A 22,063-nucleotide genomic window follows, 5' to 3' on the forward strand; every position below is an offset into this window, starting at 1 on the left:
CTGAGCCACACTGCTTCAATGTTTAAATGTGTCCTATACCATAATCCTTCCATCTGAGTGGTCATGGAGATCAATCAATCAATCAGTCAATCATATTTATTGAGCGCTTACTGTGTGCAGAGCACTGTACTAAGCACTTGGGAAGTACAAGTTGGCAACATATAGAGACAGTCCCTTCCCAACAGTGGGCTCACAGTCTAGAAGATGGAGAGTGCAGAGTTACAGGAAGCCCTGAGAAGTAGCAGGATTGATGGGAGAATGGGGGGAATATTGAAATGGGGATGGGGATGGCAGTGGCCAAGCAACAGAATGTGTAGAGCTGATCCCATAGTCAACACATCTTGCTGCAATTCAAGGATTCTCCCTACCCCACAGCACTTATGCACATATCTGTAATGTATTCTCTTGGGAGTCAGGGGTTAAGGGTTCTAATCCCAACTCTTCCACTTGTCTGCTGTGTGACCTTGGGCAAGTCACTTAACTTCTCTGTGCTTCAGTTACCTCATCTGTAAAATGGGGATGAAGACTGTGAGCCCCACGTGGGACAACCTGATTACCTTGTATCTACCCCAGCGCTTAGAACAGCGCTTGGCACATAGTAAGCACTTAACAAATGCCAACATTATTATTAATGTCTGTCACTCCCTCTAGGCAGTAAGCTCACTGTGGGCAGGGAATGTCTCTGTTATATTCTACTTTCCCAAGTACTTAGTGCAGTGAGTGATCAGTAAATATGATTGATTGACTTCAGGCTCCACTCCTACTCCTTCAGTGGGTTCATTCATTCATTCAATTGTATTTATTGAATGCTTACTGTGTGCAGAGCACTGTACTAAGCTCTTGGGAAGTACAAGTCTGCAACATATAGAGATGGTCCCTACCCAACCACGGGCTCACAGTCTAGAAGGGGGAGACAGACAATAAAACAAAACATGTAGACAGGTGTCAAAATCGTCAGAACAAGTAGAATTATAGCTATGTGCACATCATTAACAAAATAAATAAAATAGTAAATATGTACAAGTAAAATGAATGGAGTAATAAATCTGTATAAATATATACAAGTGCTGTGGGGAGGGGAAGGAGGTAGGGCAGAGAGGGGGATGGGGAGGAGGAGAGGAAAAAGGGGGCTCAGTCTGGGAAAGCCTGCTGGAGGAGGTGAGCTCTCAGTGGGGCTTTGAAGGGAGGAAGAGAGCTAACTTGGTGGATGTGTGGAGGGAGGGCATTCCAGGCCAGGGGAAGGATGTAGGCTGGGGGGTCGATGGTGGGACAGGCGAGAATGAGGCCCAGTGAGGAGGTTAGCAGCAGAGGAGTGGAGGGTGAGGGCTGGGTTAGAAGGTTAGTGCTTTGAGATGGCTAATGCACTAAGCGATTCACAGTGCCAGGGAGTAGCTTTGGTTCATGGGAGAATAGAGACCCAAGTCAAGTTACATTTCCAATAATGCCCTTGTTGGTTTTTGTTTATTTATCAATGGTATTTGTTGAGCACTTACTATGTGCCAGGCTAAGCACTGGGATAGATACAAGACAATCAGGTTGTACGCAGTCCATGTCCTATGTGAAGCTCACAGTCTTAATACCCGTTTTACAGATGAGGTAACTAAGGCACAGAGAAGTTAAGTGACTTGCCCAAGGTCACATAGCAAACAGTGGCTGAGCTGGGATTAGAACCCGCATCCTCTGACTCCCAGACCCATGCTTTATCCACTAGGCCATGCTACTTCTCAGGCTGCTTGATGAAATCAACTCCATCAAAGGCCATGAGAGATAGCTGAGCTACAGGGAAATGTCAATCAATCATATGTATTAAGTGACTACTGTGTTCAGAGCACTGTACTAATCACTTGGGAGAGTAAGAGTTAGTAGACACCATCCCTGCCCTCAAAGAGCTTACAATCTAGTAATTAACAATGCTGAAACTCTGGGGAAAAGTGAGATAGATGGGAGGAATGTTGTTGGGTTTTTAAAAATATTTTTTCCTGGAATGTCAGACAGTGAGGGACTGTGTCCATCCAAACTGCTACCACATTATTCCAAGATCTTATCTTACCTCACATTAGCCTCCCCACTTACCTCCCTGCCTCCTGTCTCTCCCCACTCTAGTCCATACTTCACTAAGCTGCCTGGATCATTTTTTTTACGAAACCATTCAGTCCATTTTTCCTCATTCCTCAAAAACCTCCAGTTGTTGCTCGTCTATATCCGCATCAAACAGAACCTCCTTACCATGGGCTTTAAAACACTCAATCACCTTTGTTCCTCCTACCTTACCTCTTTGATTCCCTACTATAACCCAGGAACACTTTGCTCCTCTAATGCCAACCTACTCATTCTACCTCAATCACGTATATATTGCCGCTGACCTCTCGCCCACATCCTGCTTCTGGTCTGGAACGCCTTCCCTTTTCATATCTGACAATCACTCTCCCCACTGTCAAAGCCTTATTAAAAGTACATCTCCTCTTAGAGGCCTTCCCCGACTAAGCCTCCATTTCCTCTTCCTCTACACCCTTCTGCATCACCCTTGTACTTGGATTTGTACTCTTTATTCACCCCACCCGCAGCCCCACAGCATTAGCGTCCACATTGTAGTTAATTTATTTGTATGAATGTCTGTCTCCCCCTCCAGATGTAAGCTTCTTGTTGGCAGGAAATGGGTCTACCAACTCTGTTATATTGTACTCCCCAAAGCTCTCAGTGTGGTGCTCTGCACACAGTAAATACGATTGATTGATTGGGGGCAAAAAGCTGGGTGGATCAGAGCCTCCTGGATCAGAGCCTCCTGGGTGCTGGTCTAAGAAAAAAGTGGGAGCAAGGGGCCCATTCAGGACCCTCTCAAGTCCTGAGATCAGCATCGAACTGGAGGCAAAATGTTTCCCAACTTTCATGTGCCTTAGAATTAAGAGCTGGAGCTAGTGGGGAGGGGAAGCCTGGTACTTGAGAAACTGGGTGCTAGAACAGCCCAAGAGATGGACTTCTCTTTATCTACTGGCACCTTTCTCCCCACCAACCCCCATGATGTCTATCCCCAGAGTAAAGACGATAAAAACAAAACAAACTTTTTTTATTGCAAAGAACAGCTAAATTGCCTTCTTAGTCTATTCTGCCCTCCTCCTCGGCTTCTGTTATCTCCCTTGCCCTTTCATTTATGCCGCCTGCTCTATTGTGCCCTTTTAAAAGGGCTGTTTCTGTTGAAGTATTATTACTACGGGTTTTATCAGTTTGGCTTTCATATCCTTGCTTTAGGAAGTGTGGAGTTGGCACAGAGAGATGGGACCGTGATGGGAAACATGGATCCTTTATTTACTGTGTATCTAGACACATGTCCATAAATACCTACAGTTAACTCTTTATTTTGCATAAGTCCCTGATTAATGCTGTGATAATTTTATGGTATACCCTCCTGCCGAGAACATTTAGACCATCTGTCAATAGAGGAAGTCAGAAACGTTGTCTAAAAGATACTTTACTAATCTATAGCTCCTAGTGAAGTGTCATGGGTAAGAGGGTGCTCAATAATTAGAAGATAATGATGATGCAGTACCAAGGATGTTGCAGCTTGTAGCGGGTCACCAGTTAGAAAAAGAAAAGAGAGGGTACTGTCTCATTTTATGCTCCTCCACAAATTTGGATGCCCTTCCTTCCAGCAATTGGACGGGATGATGTGCCAAGTAATAATAGTATTCAATAAGTGTGTACTATGTGCAAAGCACTGTGAAAAATGATATGGATGAGGGATTATAATAATGGTATTTGTTAAGCGCTTACTATGTGCAAAGCACTGTTCTAAGCGCTGCAGGGATACAAGGTGATCAGGTTGTCCCACATGGGGCTCACAGTCTTAATCCCCATTTTACAGATGAGGGAACTGAGGCACAGAGAAGTTAAGTGACTTGCCCAAAGTCAAACATCTGACAATTGCAGAGCTGGGATTTGAACCCATGACCTCTGACTCCAAAGCCCATGCTCTTTCCACTGAGCCACACTGCTTCTCTAGATAGAGATAGACACAGGCCCTGGGAAGGGGACAAGTTCCCTTACTTGCTTCCCTTATCTGGAACTCTTTTTAAAGTCTGTCTTAGCTGCTGGAGGCCAGAGATAGTGTCTACCAATTGTATTCTCCCAAGCATTTAGTACAGCGCTGGGCACAAAGAAAGTCCTCAAAAAATACCATGGGTTGGTTGATTGATTGATTGACAGACAGCAGGGCTTGAATGGGCCAGCCAGCTTCTCATACAGATTCCTTGCATCATGCTCTCTAAGTCCACAAGCGTAGGGGTCCTGGCCGCCATGTTAACAGCTTGATCTGTTGTGAAGAGCCCTGTAATAAGCCTCAGTTTATAGAAGTAACCAAGAGTGTGGGGAAGAGTAGCTTGATGTAAGCTCGTATTGTATCTACCCACCACTTATCTGCTGTGTGACCTTGGGCAAGTCATTTAACTTCTCTGTGCCATAGTTCCCTCATCTGCAAAATGGGAATTCAATACCTGTTCTACCTCCTATTTTGACTGTGAGCCCCATGTGGGACCTGATGATCTTGTATCTAACCCAGGACTTGGTGCAGTGCTTGATACAGAGTTACGTACTTGGCAAATACCACAGTTATTATTACCCCAGCTTTTGGCACACAGTAAGTGTTTTACAAATACTATTATTATTATCATTATTGTCATTAAAACTTGCAAAATGTTGTATGAAATAGCAAAATTTAATAGAAAAGCACTAGACCACAAATCCCCTTGGTAAGCAGGGAGGGATGAGCCACCTCTAAGATAAAGCTTTCATAATAGGGTGATGTCCCTGCTGGGAGTGGGAAAGGTGCATATTTAATGACAGTAATCATAATAATAACAATTGTGGTACTTGTTAAGTGCTTACTTTAATAATAATAATAATAATAGTATTTAAGTGCTTACTATGTGCCAAGCACTGTTCTAAGCGCTGGGGAGGATACAAGGTGATCAGGCTGTCCCACATGGGGCTCACAGTCTTCATCTCATCTCTTCATTCTAGACTGTGAGCCCGCTGTTGGGTAGGGACTGTCTCTATATGTTGCCAACTTGTACTTCCCAAGTGCTTAGTACAGTGCTCTGCACACAGTAAGCACTCAATAAATATAATGGAATGAATGAATGAATCTCCATTTTACAGATGAGGGAACTTAGGCCCAGAGAAGTTAAGTGACTTGCCCAAAGTCACACAACAGACAAGTGGTGGAGCCGGGATTAGAACCCATGACCTCTGACTCCCAAGCCCGGGCCCCTTCCACTGTGCCAGACACTCTACTAAGCTCTGCGGTGGGATACAAGCAAATTGGGTTGGACATGATCCCTGTCCCGCATGGGGCTCACAGTCTTAATCCTCATTTTGCAGATGAGGAAACTGAGGCACAGGGAATTGAAGTGACTTGCCCAAGGCCACATAGTTGAACAATAGTGGAGCCAGGATTAAAACCCATGACCTTCTTACTGCCAGACCCATGCTCTACCTCGTATGTCATGCTGCACCCCCATACTTGAGGCAAGAAGGAGCACTCCCAAGGGGGTGGGCTCATCAATTCTCCCCATCATCGAGGACCACCCCCGCCTCCCCTAAACCCACCCTCTCTGTGGTCACAGCCAGTCAACTGGATAGCTGGGAAGGGAGGGGCAAATATGAGCCAGGGGTCACCTGTCTGTGAAAATTGAAGTGCAAGAGTCTACTGGTATAAGAATCCTCCTGCCCCCTCTAAGCATTTCATAAAGAGTAGGGGGTGGAGGGGAGAGAGGGGAGAAAGTTGGGGGACAGATCAGGGCCATGCAAAAAATGCCAAATGCCCAGTCTGAGATCTTAATTGTAGAAACTTTTTTTTTTAAAACAGTAGCTCATAAAGTAATAAATTGCTCTTCAGTAAGATTATCAAGGTAATGGTTAATATAAAACAGAGAAAGCTTACAAAGGCAAAATGAATGCTGACCTTCTACCATCAAACAGTACCTCTGTAACTGGAAAAAAAAATCCAATAAATTAACACTCCAGCCGGAATAAATGAAGGAAGTCCTTTCATTTCATTCGTCATGAAACACATTTTATTTGCCTAACAGATTTTTTGATCCCAAAGGTAAATGTTTATTTGGACTTTCTTGTGCATTTTACTCATCAATATACAAAGGGATATATTATGGCCTCAGGAGATGATGGAAAGATTTCCTTTGCTTGAATCCTGGAAAGAATACTGTTGGGGAAGAGGGGGAGGGAGAACTTTTACTGTTTCAGAACAAAGCCAATTATCATCTTAGCCCCTAACCTAAGGTAATTCCACATACACTAGTAAAACATTCTAAGGCACTAAGGATTCATTATACACTAGCCTTAGTTCAAAGCATGGAACTTCTTGGCCCTTGCCACATAATCAGTCCCCTCTAGACTGTAAATTCTTTATGGGCAGGGAACTGTGTCTGCAAATTTTGTTGTATTGTACTCTCCCAAGCACTTAGCACAGTGCTCTACACATAGTAAACATTCAACAAATGCCATTGATTGATTGACTGATAACCAGGAGATTTTTTTCTCAATAGCAGATTATCATCTATGACTGATAATACATGGTCAGTCAATCAGTGAATTGTATTTATCGAATGCTTACTGTGTGCATTTCACTGTACTAAGCACTTGAGAGAATACAGTACAATAAACAGACACATTCCCAGCCCACAGTGAGCTGGGGCAGTGGGGTGGAGGAAGGGAAGAGGTAGAAGGGGAGTGACTTCACCTCCAGCTGCAGCTGTTGCTGTTCTTTTCCTCCCGCACTGCTACCTGAGTCAGGAGCTGATGGCAGCCTTATGCCTAGCCCTAGTAGAACTGACCCTTCCTGCGTTAAAACTCCAAGTAACACCCCGGAAGGGACAGTTCCACCACGGCTGGAGTGGGCAGAGCCAGGTGGCCACCATTGCCGCTAAGACCACTTGGAAGCTGCAGCTACCCTGTGACCCTCTTGGCATTGGCCTTTCCAAACTGTTCCTGGATATTTCCAACACAGACAGATGATGTGTTTCTGGTCATTGTCAGCCCAGCCAAAGAGAAGAAAGAGAAGGAGATGGGGTGAGAGCTTCGTCCTCAAAAATGTGACCACCTCACTTATTTCAGGACTTCTGTCCCTTTACCCAATGTGGCCATTACTCTGCTTTGGAGAATGGTTCCAGGAGGCCTAGAAGGAGGGAGGGATCCACTTAGAGAGTCTGCTGCTTGGTGCAGCCCCCCCCCCCCCCACCCAAGGTCAAATCCAGCCTCTGTCTGCCCCAAGGCCTTCCAATCTACTTGAGGTGGATCCCTGGCCCAGGAGGGCCTAGCTCATTCCTATAGGGACTCAAAAGAAGGGAATTTGTAATAGTTCAATTGTGAAATAAATACATCTTAATTTAAAATAATAATAATAATGATGGCATTTATTAAGCGCTTACTATGTGCAAAGCACTGTTCTAAGCGCTGGGGAGGTTACAAGGTTATCAGGTTGTCCCACGTGGGGTTGACAGTCTTAATCCCCATTTTACAGATGAGGTAACTGAGGCAAAGAGAAGTGAAGTGACTTGCCCAAAGTCACACAGCTCACAAAGTCACATATCAAAAAGGTTCCAGTGAACACTTTTTTGATAGCAAGTTTTTAGAAGCAGCATGGCTCAGTGGAAAGAGCTCAGGCTTGGGAGTCAGAGGTCATGGGTTCTAATCCTGGCTCTGCCACTTGTCAGCTGTGTGACTTTGGGCAAATCACTTAACTTCTCTGAGCCTTAGTTACCTCATCTGTAAAATGGGGATGAAGACTGTGAGCCCCACGTGGGACAACCTGATCACCTTGTATCCCCACCTAGTGCTTAGAACAGTGCTTGGCACATAGTAAGCACTTAACAAATACCAACATTATTATTTACAACAATGCTCTTCTCCAAGTGGGCATGCAGTAAATACTACTAAGTTTTAGTTATAAAGCACAATGCTTTTTCCTTTTATTTGTTCAACTGAGATATTAACCACCGAAAAATGAGGAAATAAAAGAATTGCTAATATGAAGAGTACAACACAGGGCCCCTTTTTGGTGCTAATACAACTCGATTACCTCTGAGCAGTTTTTTTAACCTTTTTTAATGGAATCTGTTAAGCACTTACTATGAGCCAGGCACTGTACTAAGCACTGGGGTAGATACAAACTAATCAGGTGGGGCACAGGCCCTTTCCCACCTAGGGCTCACAGTTTTAATCCCCATTTTAGTGATGAGGTAACTGAGGCACAGAGAAGTTAAATGGCTTGCTCAAAGTCACACAGCAGACAGGTGGCAGAGTTAGAATTAGAACCCAGGTCCTTGTATAAAAATAAAATGTTAACCAACCTAGTCAGACACAGAGTAATGCATCAAATCTTAATTATGTCTTAATTACAGGAAAGAGCAGAGAAGGCAATCTAAAGCACTTTCTTCTCTTTGGGTCTCTATTTTAGCAGTTGCCAACTTGGTAAAGCTTAATTAAGTGAAAAAAATCAAAAGATGATACTTAGTAATAAAGTCAGGGGCATGCAATTCTAATAATGTCATAATTGTAAAGACCTCCCAATGTACTCTCCCAGAATGAGAGTTACTTAAATATTTTATCATTAAAAATAAATTATGGAGCATGAATTAGTGCCCTCACCTGTTTGTCCCTGGGAAACCTTTCTTTGGCACATGCAAATTGAGTAACTGCAAGCAGATGTTCATAATAGTATATGCAAATCCCTGAGCAGAAAGAGGAATAACAGCATTAAGCTGATTCCATTGAGAAGGCATCTTGGAAAATTTGGCCCTCTTTCTCCTTACCTTCAGGCACCTATATCTCAGCTGATGTGGGTAGAGGTTCTTTGATTTTGTGCTGGGAAAGGTTTAAGGGCAGTGATTTTAGAAAATTGTAAATTTGGAAGAGACCTTGGAAAATAGTCTAGTCCAGCCAATTCCTAGCCTCTAGGCAGAAAGCATCACATTATGTGGGATTTAATGAATGCTGTTATAGAGGTTTGAGATCCTAGCCCCAAGGAGGATGTTTTGAGATTTACTAATGACTATGTGTTACTAATAATTGGGTTTCAAGTGGTTCCTTTCCTCTCTCCTTAGTCCTGGCTTGTTATTTTTCTTTTTTAAAAAACAAATGTAGCCTAATACCTGCAGTAAATGCATGACGATATGTAGTAGAGTCCACTGTAGGACTCCGGGAAGATTGGATTTCAGTGATTCATTCATTCATTCAATCATATTTATTGAGTGCTTACTGTGTGCACAGCACTGTACCAAGTCCTTGGAAAGTACAGTTCAGCAACAGAGATAATCCCTGCCCAACAATGGGCTCACAATCAAGAAAAGGGGGGAGACAGACATCAAAACAAGTAAACAGGCATCAATAGCATCAATATGAATAAATAGAATTATAGATATTTACACATCATTAATAAAATGAATAGAATAATAAATATGTATACATATACACAAGTACTGTGGGGCGGGGAGGGGGGTAGAGCAGAGGGAATGAGTTGGGGTGATGGGGAGGGGAGGAGGGGAAAAGGGGGGCTTAGTCTGGGAAGGCCTCCTGGAGAAGGTGAGCCTTCAGTAGGGCTTTGAAGGGGGGGGAAGTGTGATGGTTTGGTGGATTTGAAGAGGGATGGCATTCCATCATCATCAATCGTATTTATTGAGCGCTTACTATGTGCAGAGCACTGTACTAAGCGCTTGGGAAGTACAAATTGGCAACATATAGAGACAGTCCGTACCCAACAGTGGGCACACATTCCAGGCCAGAGGTAGGACATGGGCCAGGGGTCGACGGCGGGACAGGCAAGAACGAAGCACAGTGAGAAGGCTAGCACCAGAGGAGCAGAATGTGTGGGCTGGGCTGTAGAAGGCAAGAAGGGAGGTGAGGTAGGAGGGGGGCAAGGTGATGGAGAGCTCTGAAGCCAATAGTGAGGAGTTTTTACTTGATATGAAGGTGGATAGACAACCACTGGAGAATTTTGAGGAGCGGGGTGACATGCCCAGAACATTTCTTTAGACAGATAATCCAGGCAGCAGAGTGAAGTATAGACTGAAGGGGGGAGAGACAGGAGGTTGGGAGATCAGAAAGGAGGCTAATGCAGTTATCCAGTTGTGATATAATGAGTGATTGTACTAACAAGGTAGCAGTTTGAATGGAGAGGAAAGGGCGGATCTTGGCGATGTTGTGAAGGTGAGACTGGCAAGTTTTGGTGACGGATTGGATATTTGGGGTGAATGAGAGGGCAGAGTCAAGGATGACCCCAAGGTGACTGTCATCATCATTAGACTGCATGCACTTCCTGAACAGCAACATGGCCTAGTGGATAAAGCATGGGCCTGGAAGTCAGAAGGATTTGGGTTCTAATTCTTGCTCCACCACTTGTCTGCTGTATGACCTTGGGCAAGTCACTTAACTTCTTTGTGCCTCAGTTACCTCATCAGTAAAATGGGGATTAAAACGGTGAGTCCCAAGTGGTACATGGACTGTGTCCAAACTGATTAACTTGTCTCAACTCCAGTGCTTGGCACATAGTGAGTGCTTCACAAATACCATGGGGGGGGGGGGCGGGGGGAGAGCAAGCACGTGCTGAATGCTGTACAGATCTCAGCTCTTGGCATGTGCTTGACAGGAAGCATGGCTCAGTGGAAAGAGCACGGGCTTTGGAGTCCGAGGTCATGGGTTCGAATGCTGGCTCCGCCACATGTCTGCTGTGTGACCTTGGGCAAGTCACTTAACTTCTCTGAGCCTCAGTTACCTCATCTGTAAAATGGGGATTAAGACTGTGAGCCCCACGTGGGACAACCTGATCACTTTGTACCCTCCCCCCCAGCGCTTAGAACAGTGCTTTGCACATAGTAAGCGCTTAACAAATGCCAACATTATTATTATTATTATTATTATTATGTACCCTTCTCAGGCGCAATTCGTCGAGGCCAGCTCTTCACTAGAAAATTACTCTACTAAATGAGGCCATCCTTAGCCTGCTGCAACAGGTTGAAGACCGGCATAGAGTACCTAGGAAAAGGAGCCGGCACTCACTGGTGGGCAAGGAAAGAAGGTGACGATGTAGGTTAGTTGAGGCATTGTTGAGCTGGGACAGCGTGCGCAGGCGCAGTGCAGCCAGTTTAGTGGTTGAATCGCCGCTACAAAGAGAGGCAGGAAAGGAGTTTTGGGGAAGAGAGGGAGGGAGGGAGCTAGCCAGGGGTTGCCCAAGAAATGTCTCTTGTTGCTGTAGTTTCCCGCGGGGGCTGAAGCTTCTCTCCTAGATGTGTGTGGGTGGACAGAAAGAAAAAATGCAGCCGAAGTAGTTTTCACGCTGCATTGAAAACTCTCTTCTGTTTTGTGTGTGTGAGCTGGAGGAGGGGGCAGTGGTGGGGAGACTGCCCCATGTTTCTTCGTGGGTTTAATTCTGGCGTTCGGAAACCCTTACAAACTCCGCCTCCCTCCCTCTCCTGCCCGCCCGCCCCCTTCCCTTCAGTCCCAGCGCAGCATCTGTGCCCAACGGGTCCCGGCGTGGCAGCAGGTTCAATAAAGCGGAGAGAGGTGAGTGAGCCAGCTGCACTTTCTTTCGCTTGGGCAGAAAGGGGTTGCGTCCCGGAGACTTGCTCCAGGAGCCCAGGGTCCGAGGTAAGCACTTGCACGCGTTCTCGGGGCAGAAACTGGGGAAGGGGAGGCGTCCCAGAAATCAGGACGGGATCCCGAAAATGATTTTCCCCCTCACTCATCCCTGTCGACTCAAGCAGCGGCGCCTGTTAGTGAGCCCGAACAGGAGCGGCTCTTGTCCTTTGCTGTTTGCAACTTTTGCTCCGCGGTTCTTTCGGGTGCGTGCGTGAGAGAGTGTGTGTGTGATGAAAGGGGGGAGGGGGGGGGGGAGATGGAGGTCCAGGGTAGAGTGGTCGACCGCTTGAGCAGTCTGGTCGCATCGAAATAAGATGAACTCCAGAGGTGTGATGGGCGGACTTTCTGCTGGATCGGGCCCCGTATTATAGGGTCCAGAGCCCCCTCCCTTGGCGGAGGGGACACCCAATTCGGGATATGCCACCCTTTTATACGAGTGTTAGTTGCCTCGATTTTCCCTCTGATTTGACATGGCAGTGTCAGTCAATGGTATTTATCGAGAGTTTACTGTGTGCAGAGCGCTGTACTAAACGCTCCGGACAGTATAGTACAACTGAGTCGTTAGACACCGTCCCGGCCCTCGAGGAGTATAGGGGGGAGTAGCCAGGGAGAAGGGATCGAGGGAGGACGTGGAGCGGGAAAGATGGTGTTTCTTGTCTTTACCCGTTCTTCCCACCTTCATTTCCCCCAGGTCGGGAATCTAGTTGATAGGGAACTTCAAATTCTATGAGGGTAAAACGTTTTTGCTGTCGGGTTGATACTTTATCAACCCCCTCAAACCCAAGGCGCTCATCTCTACTACCCCCCCCCCCGCCCCCCATCTCCTTCATTCTCTTCACTGTACTGTATCTACCCCAGCGCTTAGCATATAGCGCTTAAACAAACACATTATTATTCTTCAGGTTTATTTCTGGCTATAATTGTTGTCTGTGGGAACTCTTTGGGTGTTTTTATTTGTTTTCATTAAACTCCTAGTAGTTCAAGTGCTTGCTCTCAGTGACTTTAGGGTGCTGGGATAAAGTTAGATCATTAGGAAAGCCCGGACGTGCCTTAGCGCATCGCAGTGAGGGGGACCCTTCCCCCATTCCCTCTTGCTCTCCGCCGCTCTCTTTTTCTCCCTCTTTCTACCCCATCCCTCCGCCCAGTACCGGGACCTGTAACCCCATTTTGTAACTAGACCTTCAGTGTTAGATGTCACTTCATTCTTGCACATTTCTCAATTACCGTTCTCTCTGTATATGTCCCATGTTCAAGTCGCCAAGGTTATTGTGAAACCATCTTCTGTTGGCATTGACCGAGTGTACTAAAGGGGGAGGAGCAAGGATCTTAATTTATCTCCTTTTTAAAAAAATGTCTTTTTTGAAAGGGTGGGAGACGTAGGCTGGTAAATATAATTTAGATTGGGCTGTGCTCCTGGTAGATTAAAATTTCTTTGGAGGAAGGAAAAGCTGCCAGTTGGAGAGTTAATTGCCGAGTACTAAAGATATGCAAATATGGACTGTGTTTTTATTCCCTTAGGGGTGGGGGGTGCTCTGCCTTCAGCACCCCTGCCATTCCAGAACCATAATCGCTACAGCTTGGTTTACAAAATATTAGTCACTTTGCTACAAAGAAAAGAGCAGAATTAAAACGGAGAGGAGCTTTTTTTGGGGGGGGGGGGGTGAGGGGGCATTGTATAAACCAAAGGGAAAGAAACACAGACTGCTAAGAAAGTTGGATTATTTCACCATCAGCAGGCGCATCATTGTCCTCCCCGTCAGTTGGAACTTTTTTGTTTCCTGCGATTTCTCGCTACTTTGACCCTAGAAAAGATGGGTGAGAGAAGATTCTGATTTGAAGATAGATCTGACTTGAAGATAGACCAGCCTTGCTCGTGTTGAAGAAGAGTGGGATGATACGAGGACTAAGGACACACACCTTGGCTTTAAAAATCGACGTTTACATGTGCAAAATAACATTCCTCCAAATTTGTGGGTAGCCTTCGCCCTCCGTGTATGCTGTGCTTATTTATTCTTTGTCCATAACAATAATAATAATAATAACAATAATAATGTTGGTATTTGTTAATACCATGTGCAAAGCACATGTGCTATGTGCAAAGCACTGTTCTAAGCGCTGGGGAGGATACAAGGTAATCAGGGTTGTCCCACGTGGGGCTCACAGTCTTAATCACCATTTTACAGATGAGGTAACTGAAGCACAGAGAAGTGAAATGACTTGCCCAGAGTCACACAGCTGACAACATTTGTATATGTTGCCAACTTGTACTTCTAAAGCGCTTAGTACAGTGCTCTGTACGCAGTAAGCGCTCAATAAATACAATTGATTGACAAGTGGTGGAGCCGGAATTTGAACCCATGATCTCTGACTCCTAAGCCTGTGCTCTTTCCACTGAGCCACACTGCTTCTCAAGGCTTGTAGTGTATGTTAGTAACAGGCCCGATGTAAACTACCATATAATATGGATGGGAGAAATCGAGGGACTTGGGTTCTGAATTTAGCTTCATCACTGCCTTTGTGATTCAAAGTAATTCACTTGACTATCTGTGTCACGATTTCCCAGGGTGTAAAATGAGGCAACTCCTCCCCACCCTCCCCACCGAGGGCTTCTCCAAAACGAAGTCCTATAGAAAACTAATGTACCACTTTTTTTTTCTTGATTGTACCTTCGGTGATTTCTTTGCAACATTATCGCTGTGATCTCTCCTTTCCCTGGAGAGAAAACCCACCTTGCTTTGAATGAATAGGCAATTTAAACCTAAATCCTGTGCCCTTGTTAAACTAGATTGTAAACTGTCCAAGGACAGGGGCTAATCTACATTAGAATGTGTATACTCTGGAAACTTCGTGGAACCTACACAGTGCCGAGCTCAATAGATGTTATTTGACACTGTTGGGACTGGGTGATGCTTCAGTACTCAATATACTCTTTGTGATTAGAACTGGAATGAAGTAGGTTTAAAAATGACTAATAGAACCCTTGTACTGTCAGAAATTGTTATTCTGCCTCTTGTTTCATCTTGGGTCTATTATAAGATCATCCAATTAGATAATTTAGCACATCATCCCCTCTGTCTTTTCTCATCTTAACTTTTTAAATTTGGGTATCTACTTGTCGCTTCTTTCTTGGTATTTATTGTGCACTTAAACAATAGGTATAGGAAATAAATTGGAAAATTTGTTAATTAAGAATCTTAGAACAGATGCAGGATTTGGGGATTTTTTTTAATTATTATTCCTAGGGAAACCTGTCCAAAGAGCAGCAGTCTGTATGTCATTTTCATTTCCCAAGCAATCAGCTAATTGGGAGTTATTGTACACTATCCACTAGTGTCAGCACATTTAGGAGCAATGGAACTGAGAGGAGGAGCTTTTTCAGCCATTTAGTTAATGAAATTGAGTAATGAGGCTTAGTGGAAGTTCTAACCATCAATATAATATACCGTACTACTCATTTTTATAATCCCCTCCCCCTACAACATCTTGTTTCCCATTTCCCAGTGGTCTGTATCATTTTAATTTATAGTGAATGTCTTAGATTAAAAGATTAAGAAGAGTTTTTTAATGTTGTGCTTGGTGGTTGGAGAAGTGAGTGAAAACTGCAATGAACACATTGACACCTGCTGACAATAGCTGAAGTCTTACGGATTTTTGTGGAAAAATTATGACTGTTCCCTTACCTCCTTATTCTGAGAAATAATAATGTGATTACTGAAGGTACTCACGTTGGATTTTTTTTAATGGTATTTAAGTGTAAACTCTATGTCAGGCACTGTTCTAACTGCTGGGGTAGACAGAAGATAATCAGGTTGGACACAGTCCCTCTCCCATGTAGTGCTCCCAGTCTTAATTCCCATTTTATAGATCAGGTAACTGACACAGAAAAGTGAAGGGACTTACCCAAGGTCATACAGCAGACAAGTGATAGACCTGGGATTAGAACCCAGATCAAATGTTAAGTACAAAATTTGCTTATTGCAAAAATTTCAGGAATATGATAAAGGTAAACTACCTGAGAAACTTGCCAACTGTTCATTTTTAAAAGCCTCTGGGCAGTTTAACCTCAAAACTTTGTCATAATAATAATAATAATTGTGGTATTTGCTAAGCACTTACTATGTGCCAGGCACTGTAAGTTTTGGGGAAGGTACAAGATGATAAGGTTGAACACAATACCTGTCCTGCATGGGACTCACAGTTCTAATCCCCATTTTACAGTTAAGGAAACTGAGGCACAGAGAAGTGAAGCAACTTGCCCAAGGTCACAGCAGACAAGAAGTGGAAGTCAGGATTAGAACCCAGGTCCTTCTGACTCCCAGGCCCATGCTCTTTCCACTAGGGCATGTAGCTTGTTAACTTATTTGGCTTTTTTATTAGAATCAGCTCCATATTCCCACTACTTGTGACATTTTAATAACTGTAAAGGAAAGGACTGAAACTTCCTTGGAGTTATAGTTTTTGGCATCCCCCATGAAAAATGACATATGAGCTTTATAATATCCTGCACAGTGGCATTAAATCTTAGGAAGTCTAGGGGTCAGTTGAATGAGTATTTTTAATTTTTGAGTGAAATATAGAGAAGCGAGTCAAAGATGTGAATTATATGGTGCCAGTTTTTAAAGCCCTGAAAAATGTACTGTGGGTTTGAAGATGAAACCAGCTTTAGGTGCCAGCAAGTGATCTGTCTTTTAGGAAGATGACTTCAAAAATGTTTGTTCGGATGGGTAACTTCGGCTGTATTTTCATAAGCCCTATTGCGTTCCAGTTTAAAACCTCTCTCCTCCAGTAAAAAGTTACTGTGATATGGTCAGTTGATAGTAGTTACTCTGTGCAGAGCACTATTCTAAGTACTTGGAAGAGTACAGTAGAATTAACATACATGATTCCTGCCTTCAAGGAGTTCACCAGACACTGTAAATTATACGTATGAGGGTGGTATTTAGGATAACAGATATTTAGTCCCAAAAGTTTGGGTCTGCTTGCCCCATACTTCAGTTCTTTCAATCAATTGTATTAAACGCTTACTGTGTGCAGAGCACTACACTCTGTGCTTGGGAGAGTATGATATAACAAATAAACAAATTCCCTGGCCAGAAACGCTCTGGGCATGTCACTCCCATCCTTGAAAATCTCCTGTGGTTGCCTGTCAACCAATGAATCAAGCAAAGACTCCTCACTCTTGGCTTCAAGGCTCTCCATCACCTCGCCCCCTCCTACCTCACCTCCCTTCTCTTCTTCTACAGCCCAGCCCGCACCCTTCGCTCCTGTGCTGCTAACCTCCTCACTGGGCCTCGTTCTTACCTGTCCCGCCGTCGACCCCCAGCCCACATCCTTCCCCTGGCCTGGAATGCCCTCCCTGCACACATCCGCCAAGCTAGCTCTCTTCCTCCCTTCAAAGCCCTACTGAGAGCTCACCTCCTCCAGGAGGCCTTCCCAGACTCTGCCCCCCTTTCCCTCTCCTCCTCCTCCCCATCCCCCCCTTTGCCCTACCTCCTTCCCCTCCCCACATCACTTGTATATATTTGTACAGATTTGTTACTCTTGTACATATTTACTATTTTGTTACTGATGTGCATATAGCTATAATTCTATTTATTCTGACGGTTTTGACACCTGTCTACATGTTTTTTGTTTTGTTGTCTGTCTCCCCCTTCTAGACTGTGAGCCCGTGGTTGGGTAGGGACTGTCTCTTTATGTTGCCAGCTTGTATTCATTCATTCATTCAATTGTATTTATTGAGCGCTGGAATGAATGAATACCAGTTGGCAACATATAGAGATGGTCCCTACCCAATCACGGACTCACAGTCTAGAAGGGGGAGACAGGCAGCAAAACAAAACGTAGACAGTTGTCAAAACCGTCAGAGTAAATAGAATTATAGCTATATGCACATCAGTAACAAAATAGTAAATATGTACAAGTAAAATAGAGTAATAAATATGTACAAATATATAATATATATTTGTATATACAAATATAAAATTGTACTTCACAATCGCTTAGTACAGTGCTGTGCACACCGTAAGTGCTCAATAAATTCATTCATTCAATCGTATTTATTGAGCGCTTACTGTGTGCAGAGCACTGTACTAAGCACTTGGGAAGTAAAAGTTGGCAACATATAGAGACAGTCCTTACCCAACAGCGGGCTTTGAATGAATGAATAACAAAGTTACAATCTAGGTGGGAGAATAGTCTAGAGGGCGAGACAGACATTAATATAAGTAAATTATGGATATGTACATAAGTGCTGTGGGGCTGATGGGGGTGGGCGGTAAATGGAGCTAATCAAGGCAATGTAGAGGGGAGGAGGAAATAAGGGTTTAGGGAAGGCCTCTTGGAGGAGATATGCTTTCAATAAGGCCTTGAAGGTGGCGAGAGTAATTGTCTATCGGATATGAAGAGGGAAGGGGTTCCAGGTCAGAGGCAGGGTGTGATCAAGAGGTCGGTGGCGTGATTGGCAAGATCAAGGTACAGTGAGTAGGTTGGCATTAAAGGAACAAAATATACGGGCTGGGTTGTAGTAGGAGAGCAGAGAGTGAGATAGAAGGGGGCGAGGTGATGATAAACCGATGGTAAAGAGTTTGTTTGCAGAGGTGGGTGGACAATCACTGGAAGTTCTTGAGGAGTGGGGAAAAATGGACTGGATGTTTTTGTAGAAAAATGATCCTGGCAGTAGAGTGAAGTATGGACTGGAGTGGGGAGAGACAGGAGGCAGAGAGGACAGCAGGGAAACTGTTGCAGTAATCAAGGTGGGATAGGATAAATCCTTGGATTAACATGGCAGCAATTTGGAGAGGAGCGGGTGTATTTTAGCAATGTTCTGGAGGTTGAATCGACATGATTTAGTGATTGAGTATGTGTGTTGGATAAGAGAGAAGAGTCAAGGATAACTCCAAGGTTGTGGGCTTGTGAGACAGGAAGGATGGTGGTGCTGTCTACCATGATGGGAAACTCATGGGGAGGACATTGGTTGGGAAGATAAGGAATTCTGTTTTGGACATGTTAAGTTTGAGGTGTTGGACATTCAAGTAGAGATATCTTGAAGGCAGGAGGAAATGTGAGACTGTAGAGAGGGAGAGGGATTAGAGCTGGAGTTGTAGATTTGGGAATCATCCTCATAGAGGTGGTAGTTGAAACCATGGGAAAGAATGAGTTCTCCAAGGGAGTGGGTGTAGATGGAGACTAGAAGGGGATCCAAAGCTGAGCCTTGAGAGAGTCCCACAGTTAGAGGATGGGAGGCAGAGCAGGAGCCAGCAAAAGAGACTGAGAATGAGTGGCCAGAAAGATAGGAGAAGAAACAGGAGAGGACAGTGGAGTGAAGATGATGGAAGCCAGATTGGAGGGGGTCAGTCAGTCATATTTATTGAGGGATTACTGTGTGCAGAGCACTGTACTAAGGACTGGGGGAGAGTACAATATAAGAGACATTCCCTGCCCACAATGAACTTACAGTCTAGAGGGGGAGACAGACATTTAATGTAAATAAATTTACATTAGGAAAGAATTGGAGGAGAGGAACTTGAGACAGTGGGTGTAGACAACTCACTCAGGGAGTTTGGAGAGAAATGGTAGGAGGAAGATGGGGCAATAAGTGGAGGGGGACATGGGGTCAAGGAAGGTGTTTTTTTTTTGTTAAGGCTGGGGAGAAGTGGGCATAATAATGATGGTTTTTAAGTGCTTACTATGTGCTAAGCACTGTTCTAAGCACTGGAGGGATACAAGGTAATCAGGTTGTCCCACATGGGCCTCACAGTCTTAATCCCCATTTTACAGATGAGGTAACTGAGGCCCAGAGAAGTGACTTGCCCAAAGTCACACAGCAGACAAGCGGCGGAGCCAGGATTAGAACCCATGGCCTCTGACTCCCAAGCCCGTGCTCTTTCCACTGAGCCATGCTGCTTGAGAGCAATGGGAAAGAAGCCATTGGAGAGTGAATGGTTGAAGATGGTGGTCAGACAGGGAAGAAGAGGGGGGATATTTGCTTTGATAAGGTTCAGAGTGAGGGGTTTGGATGTGCAGGTGGAGGGGGTGGATTTTGAGAGCAGGCAGAAGATCTCCTCTTGAGATACTGCTGGGAAAGATGGGAGAGTTGAGGGAGGGTCTGGAGAGGAGCAGGGGAGATCACACCTGATAGTTTCAATTTTCTCAATAAAGTAGATAGCCAGGTCATTAAGGGCAAGAGATGGGGGAGGCCAGGGGGCAGAGGGGGCTTGAGGAGAGAGTTAAATGACTGGAACAACTGGCAGGGGCAGTGGGCATGGTTATCAATAAGGGGCACAGGTAAGCGGATAGTGTAGTGGAAAGAGCATGTGTCTCGGAGTCAGAGGACCTGGGTTCTGATCCTGGCTCTGCCACTTGCCTGCTGTGTGACCTAGGGCAAGTCACTTCTCTGTGCCTCAGTTTCCTCATCTGTAAAAGGGGGATTCAATATCTATTCTCCCTCAGATTGTGACCCCTATATAGGACGGGGCTGTGTTATATCTACCCCAGTGCGTAGGACAGTGCTTGGCACAAAGAAATCCTTTAACAAATACCACAATTTATGTTTGGACACACATTTCAGAAACAAGTCTGACAGAGGTGCACATATCTCAGTTGATAGGAAGGGTCAAATAAGGGAGAAATGGACTGGGAGAGAAGACAGGGGATGGATGGCTGTGGCTGCCCCGGGTCAGAGAGCGCCTAGTTCTTGGGCCTCTGGAGTTGTGCCAACTCCAGGTCTAGCACCATTGCCGCTTGGGCAGAAACAACACTGGCTTATGGTGAACTCTGCTTTTGTTGGGCAGATTCAGGTGAATGCTTCACCACCCACTTTCTGGTCCCCAACTCCATTTAGCTTTAATTATATTTGTTCTGATGACTTGACACCTGTCCACATGTTTTGTTTTGTTGTCTGTCTCCCCCTTCTAGACTGTGAGCCCATTGTTGGGTAGGGACCGTCTCTATATGTTGCCAACTTGTACTTCCCAAGAGCTTAGTACAGTGCTGTGCACACAGTAAGCGCTCAATACGATTGAATGAATGACTCCTGCCTGAGGACTGGATTTATCATAATTATGGTATTTGTTAAGCGCTCACTATGTGCCAGAAACTGTACTAAGTGCTGGATAATTATGGTATCTGTTAAGCGCTCACTATGTGCCCGGCACTGTACTAAGCGCTGGGGTGGGTACGAGCAAATCGTGTTGGACACAGTCCCTCATGGGGCTCACAGTCTCCAACCCCATTTTACAGATGAGGTAACAGGCACAGAGAAGGGAAGTGACTTGCCCAAGGTCAGCAGACAAGTGGTGGAACCGGGATTAGAACCCATGACCTTCTGGCTCCCAGGCCTGTGCGGCCCCCCCCCCCCCCCCCCCCCCCAGCCACTATGCGATACTGCTTCTCACGCTGTGTTTGAGAGGAGGTGTAAAATTCAGGGTTCTCTTAGCAGCATGGTTTTATAGACCTTTTTCTTGTGTGAGAGCTTCATCAAAACTAATTGGGAAAAAATTCGCAGTTACTTTAAGAGCACCTTAAAGTGAAAATTAGACATTGGGTATCATTGTAGTGAAGCAAATTTCACATCTTAACATTTGATAGGGAGAGGAAATACTGTACTCAAATAGGATCAGTCTTAAGGAGGGGTGTGTGTGTTTTGTTTTTTTTTTTTTTTGTGTGTGTGTGTGTGTGTGTGAGAGAGAGAGAGAGAGAGGGAGAGAGAGAGTTAAAGGTCATTTTCTGTCTAGTGATCCAAACAGGTGTTTAAAAGAAAATCAGAGTTGCTGGCATGTTTTCTCCATCCTTTTCATCTGCTCAGGATGATGACCTGGTATCTTAAATAGGGAAAACAAAAATGGTAAATTTCCTGAATTTTAATAAGAGAATTTTGGATTCATTGTTTCCATACCATTTAATCACATTTATAAAGCTCCTACTGTGTGCAGAGCACTGTACTAAGTGCTTGGGAAAATACAATAGAGGTAGTAGATCAGACTGAGTGAAACCACTGGGAACCCCTGCTTCTGCTGCCTTCCCAATGTACTACCTGGGACTCCTGCTCCCAAAATGCTCTGTGCGTGCTGAACTGTGGGGGATTTGAGCTGTGGCAGCACACAGTCTCTTCAGATTTTTGAACATGGGGAAGCTTTGATTGTGACTGGACTCTTGAAGACCTGGATGGCAGCAACCTGAAGCTTCTAGCCCATCCCCTTTACTAGTGGGCTTGTTGGACTCCTCCACTAGTTCCCTGTGTCTCTTCTCGTCAAACAAAAACTATTCAAGCATTTCCACCATCTTGCCCTATCTTACCTTTTTTCTCTCTTTATCCACTCTTCTCCAACTTGCTGTCTTCATTCCTCCCAGGCCAACATTCTTCCTGTACCTCACTATCAATTGTCCTGCCTCTGTCCCCTTGTGCTCACTCTGTTCATCTCCT

The 22,063-nt window shown here is 44.8% G+C and overlaps 1 protein-coding gene across 4 annotated transcripts in view; it reads left to right on the plus strand.

Moving 5' to 3' along the window:
- The first annotated feature begins 11,535 nt into the window (after window positions 1-11,535).
- KANK1 (KN motif and ankyrin repeat domains 1) overlaps window positions 11,536-22,063 on the plus strand; it is a 201,327-nt gene continuing 190,799 nt past the window's right edge. For 2 of the 4 annotated variants that reach the window (XM_038769438.1, XM_038769434.1), the window contains exon 1: window positions 11,536-11,652. The gene's annotated coding sequence lies outside the window, so the exon portion shown is untranslated. The remainder of the gene's footprint in view (window positions 11,653-22,063) is intronic. The other 2 variants (XM_038769437.1, XM_038769435.1) reach the window with 2 other exon arrangements.

Source organism: Tachyglossus aculeatus, chromosome X4 (assembly GCF_015852505.1).
Source record: "Tachyglossus aculeatus isolate mTacAcu1 chromosome X4, mTacAcu1.pri, whole genome shotgun sequence".
In the NCBI taxonomy this organism is placed as follows: Eukaryota; Metazoa; Chordata; class Mammalia; order Monotremata; family Tachyglossidae; genus Tachyglossus; species Tachyglossus aculeatus.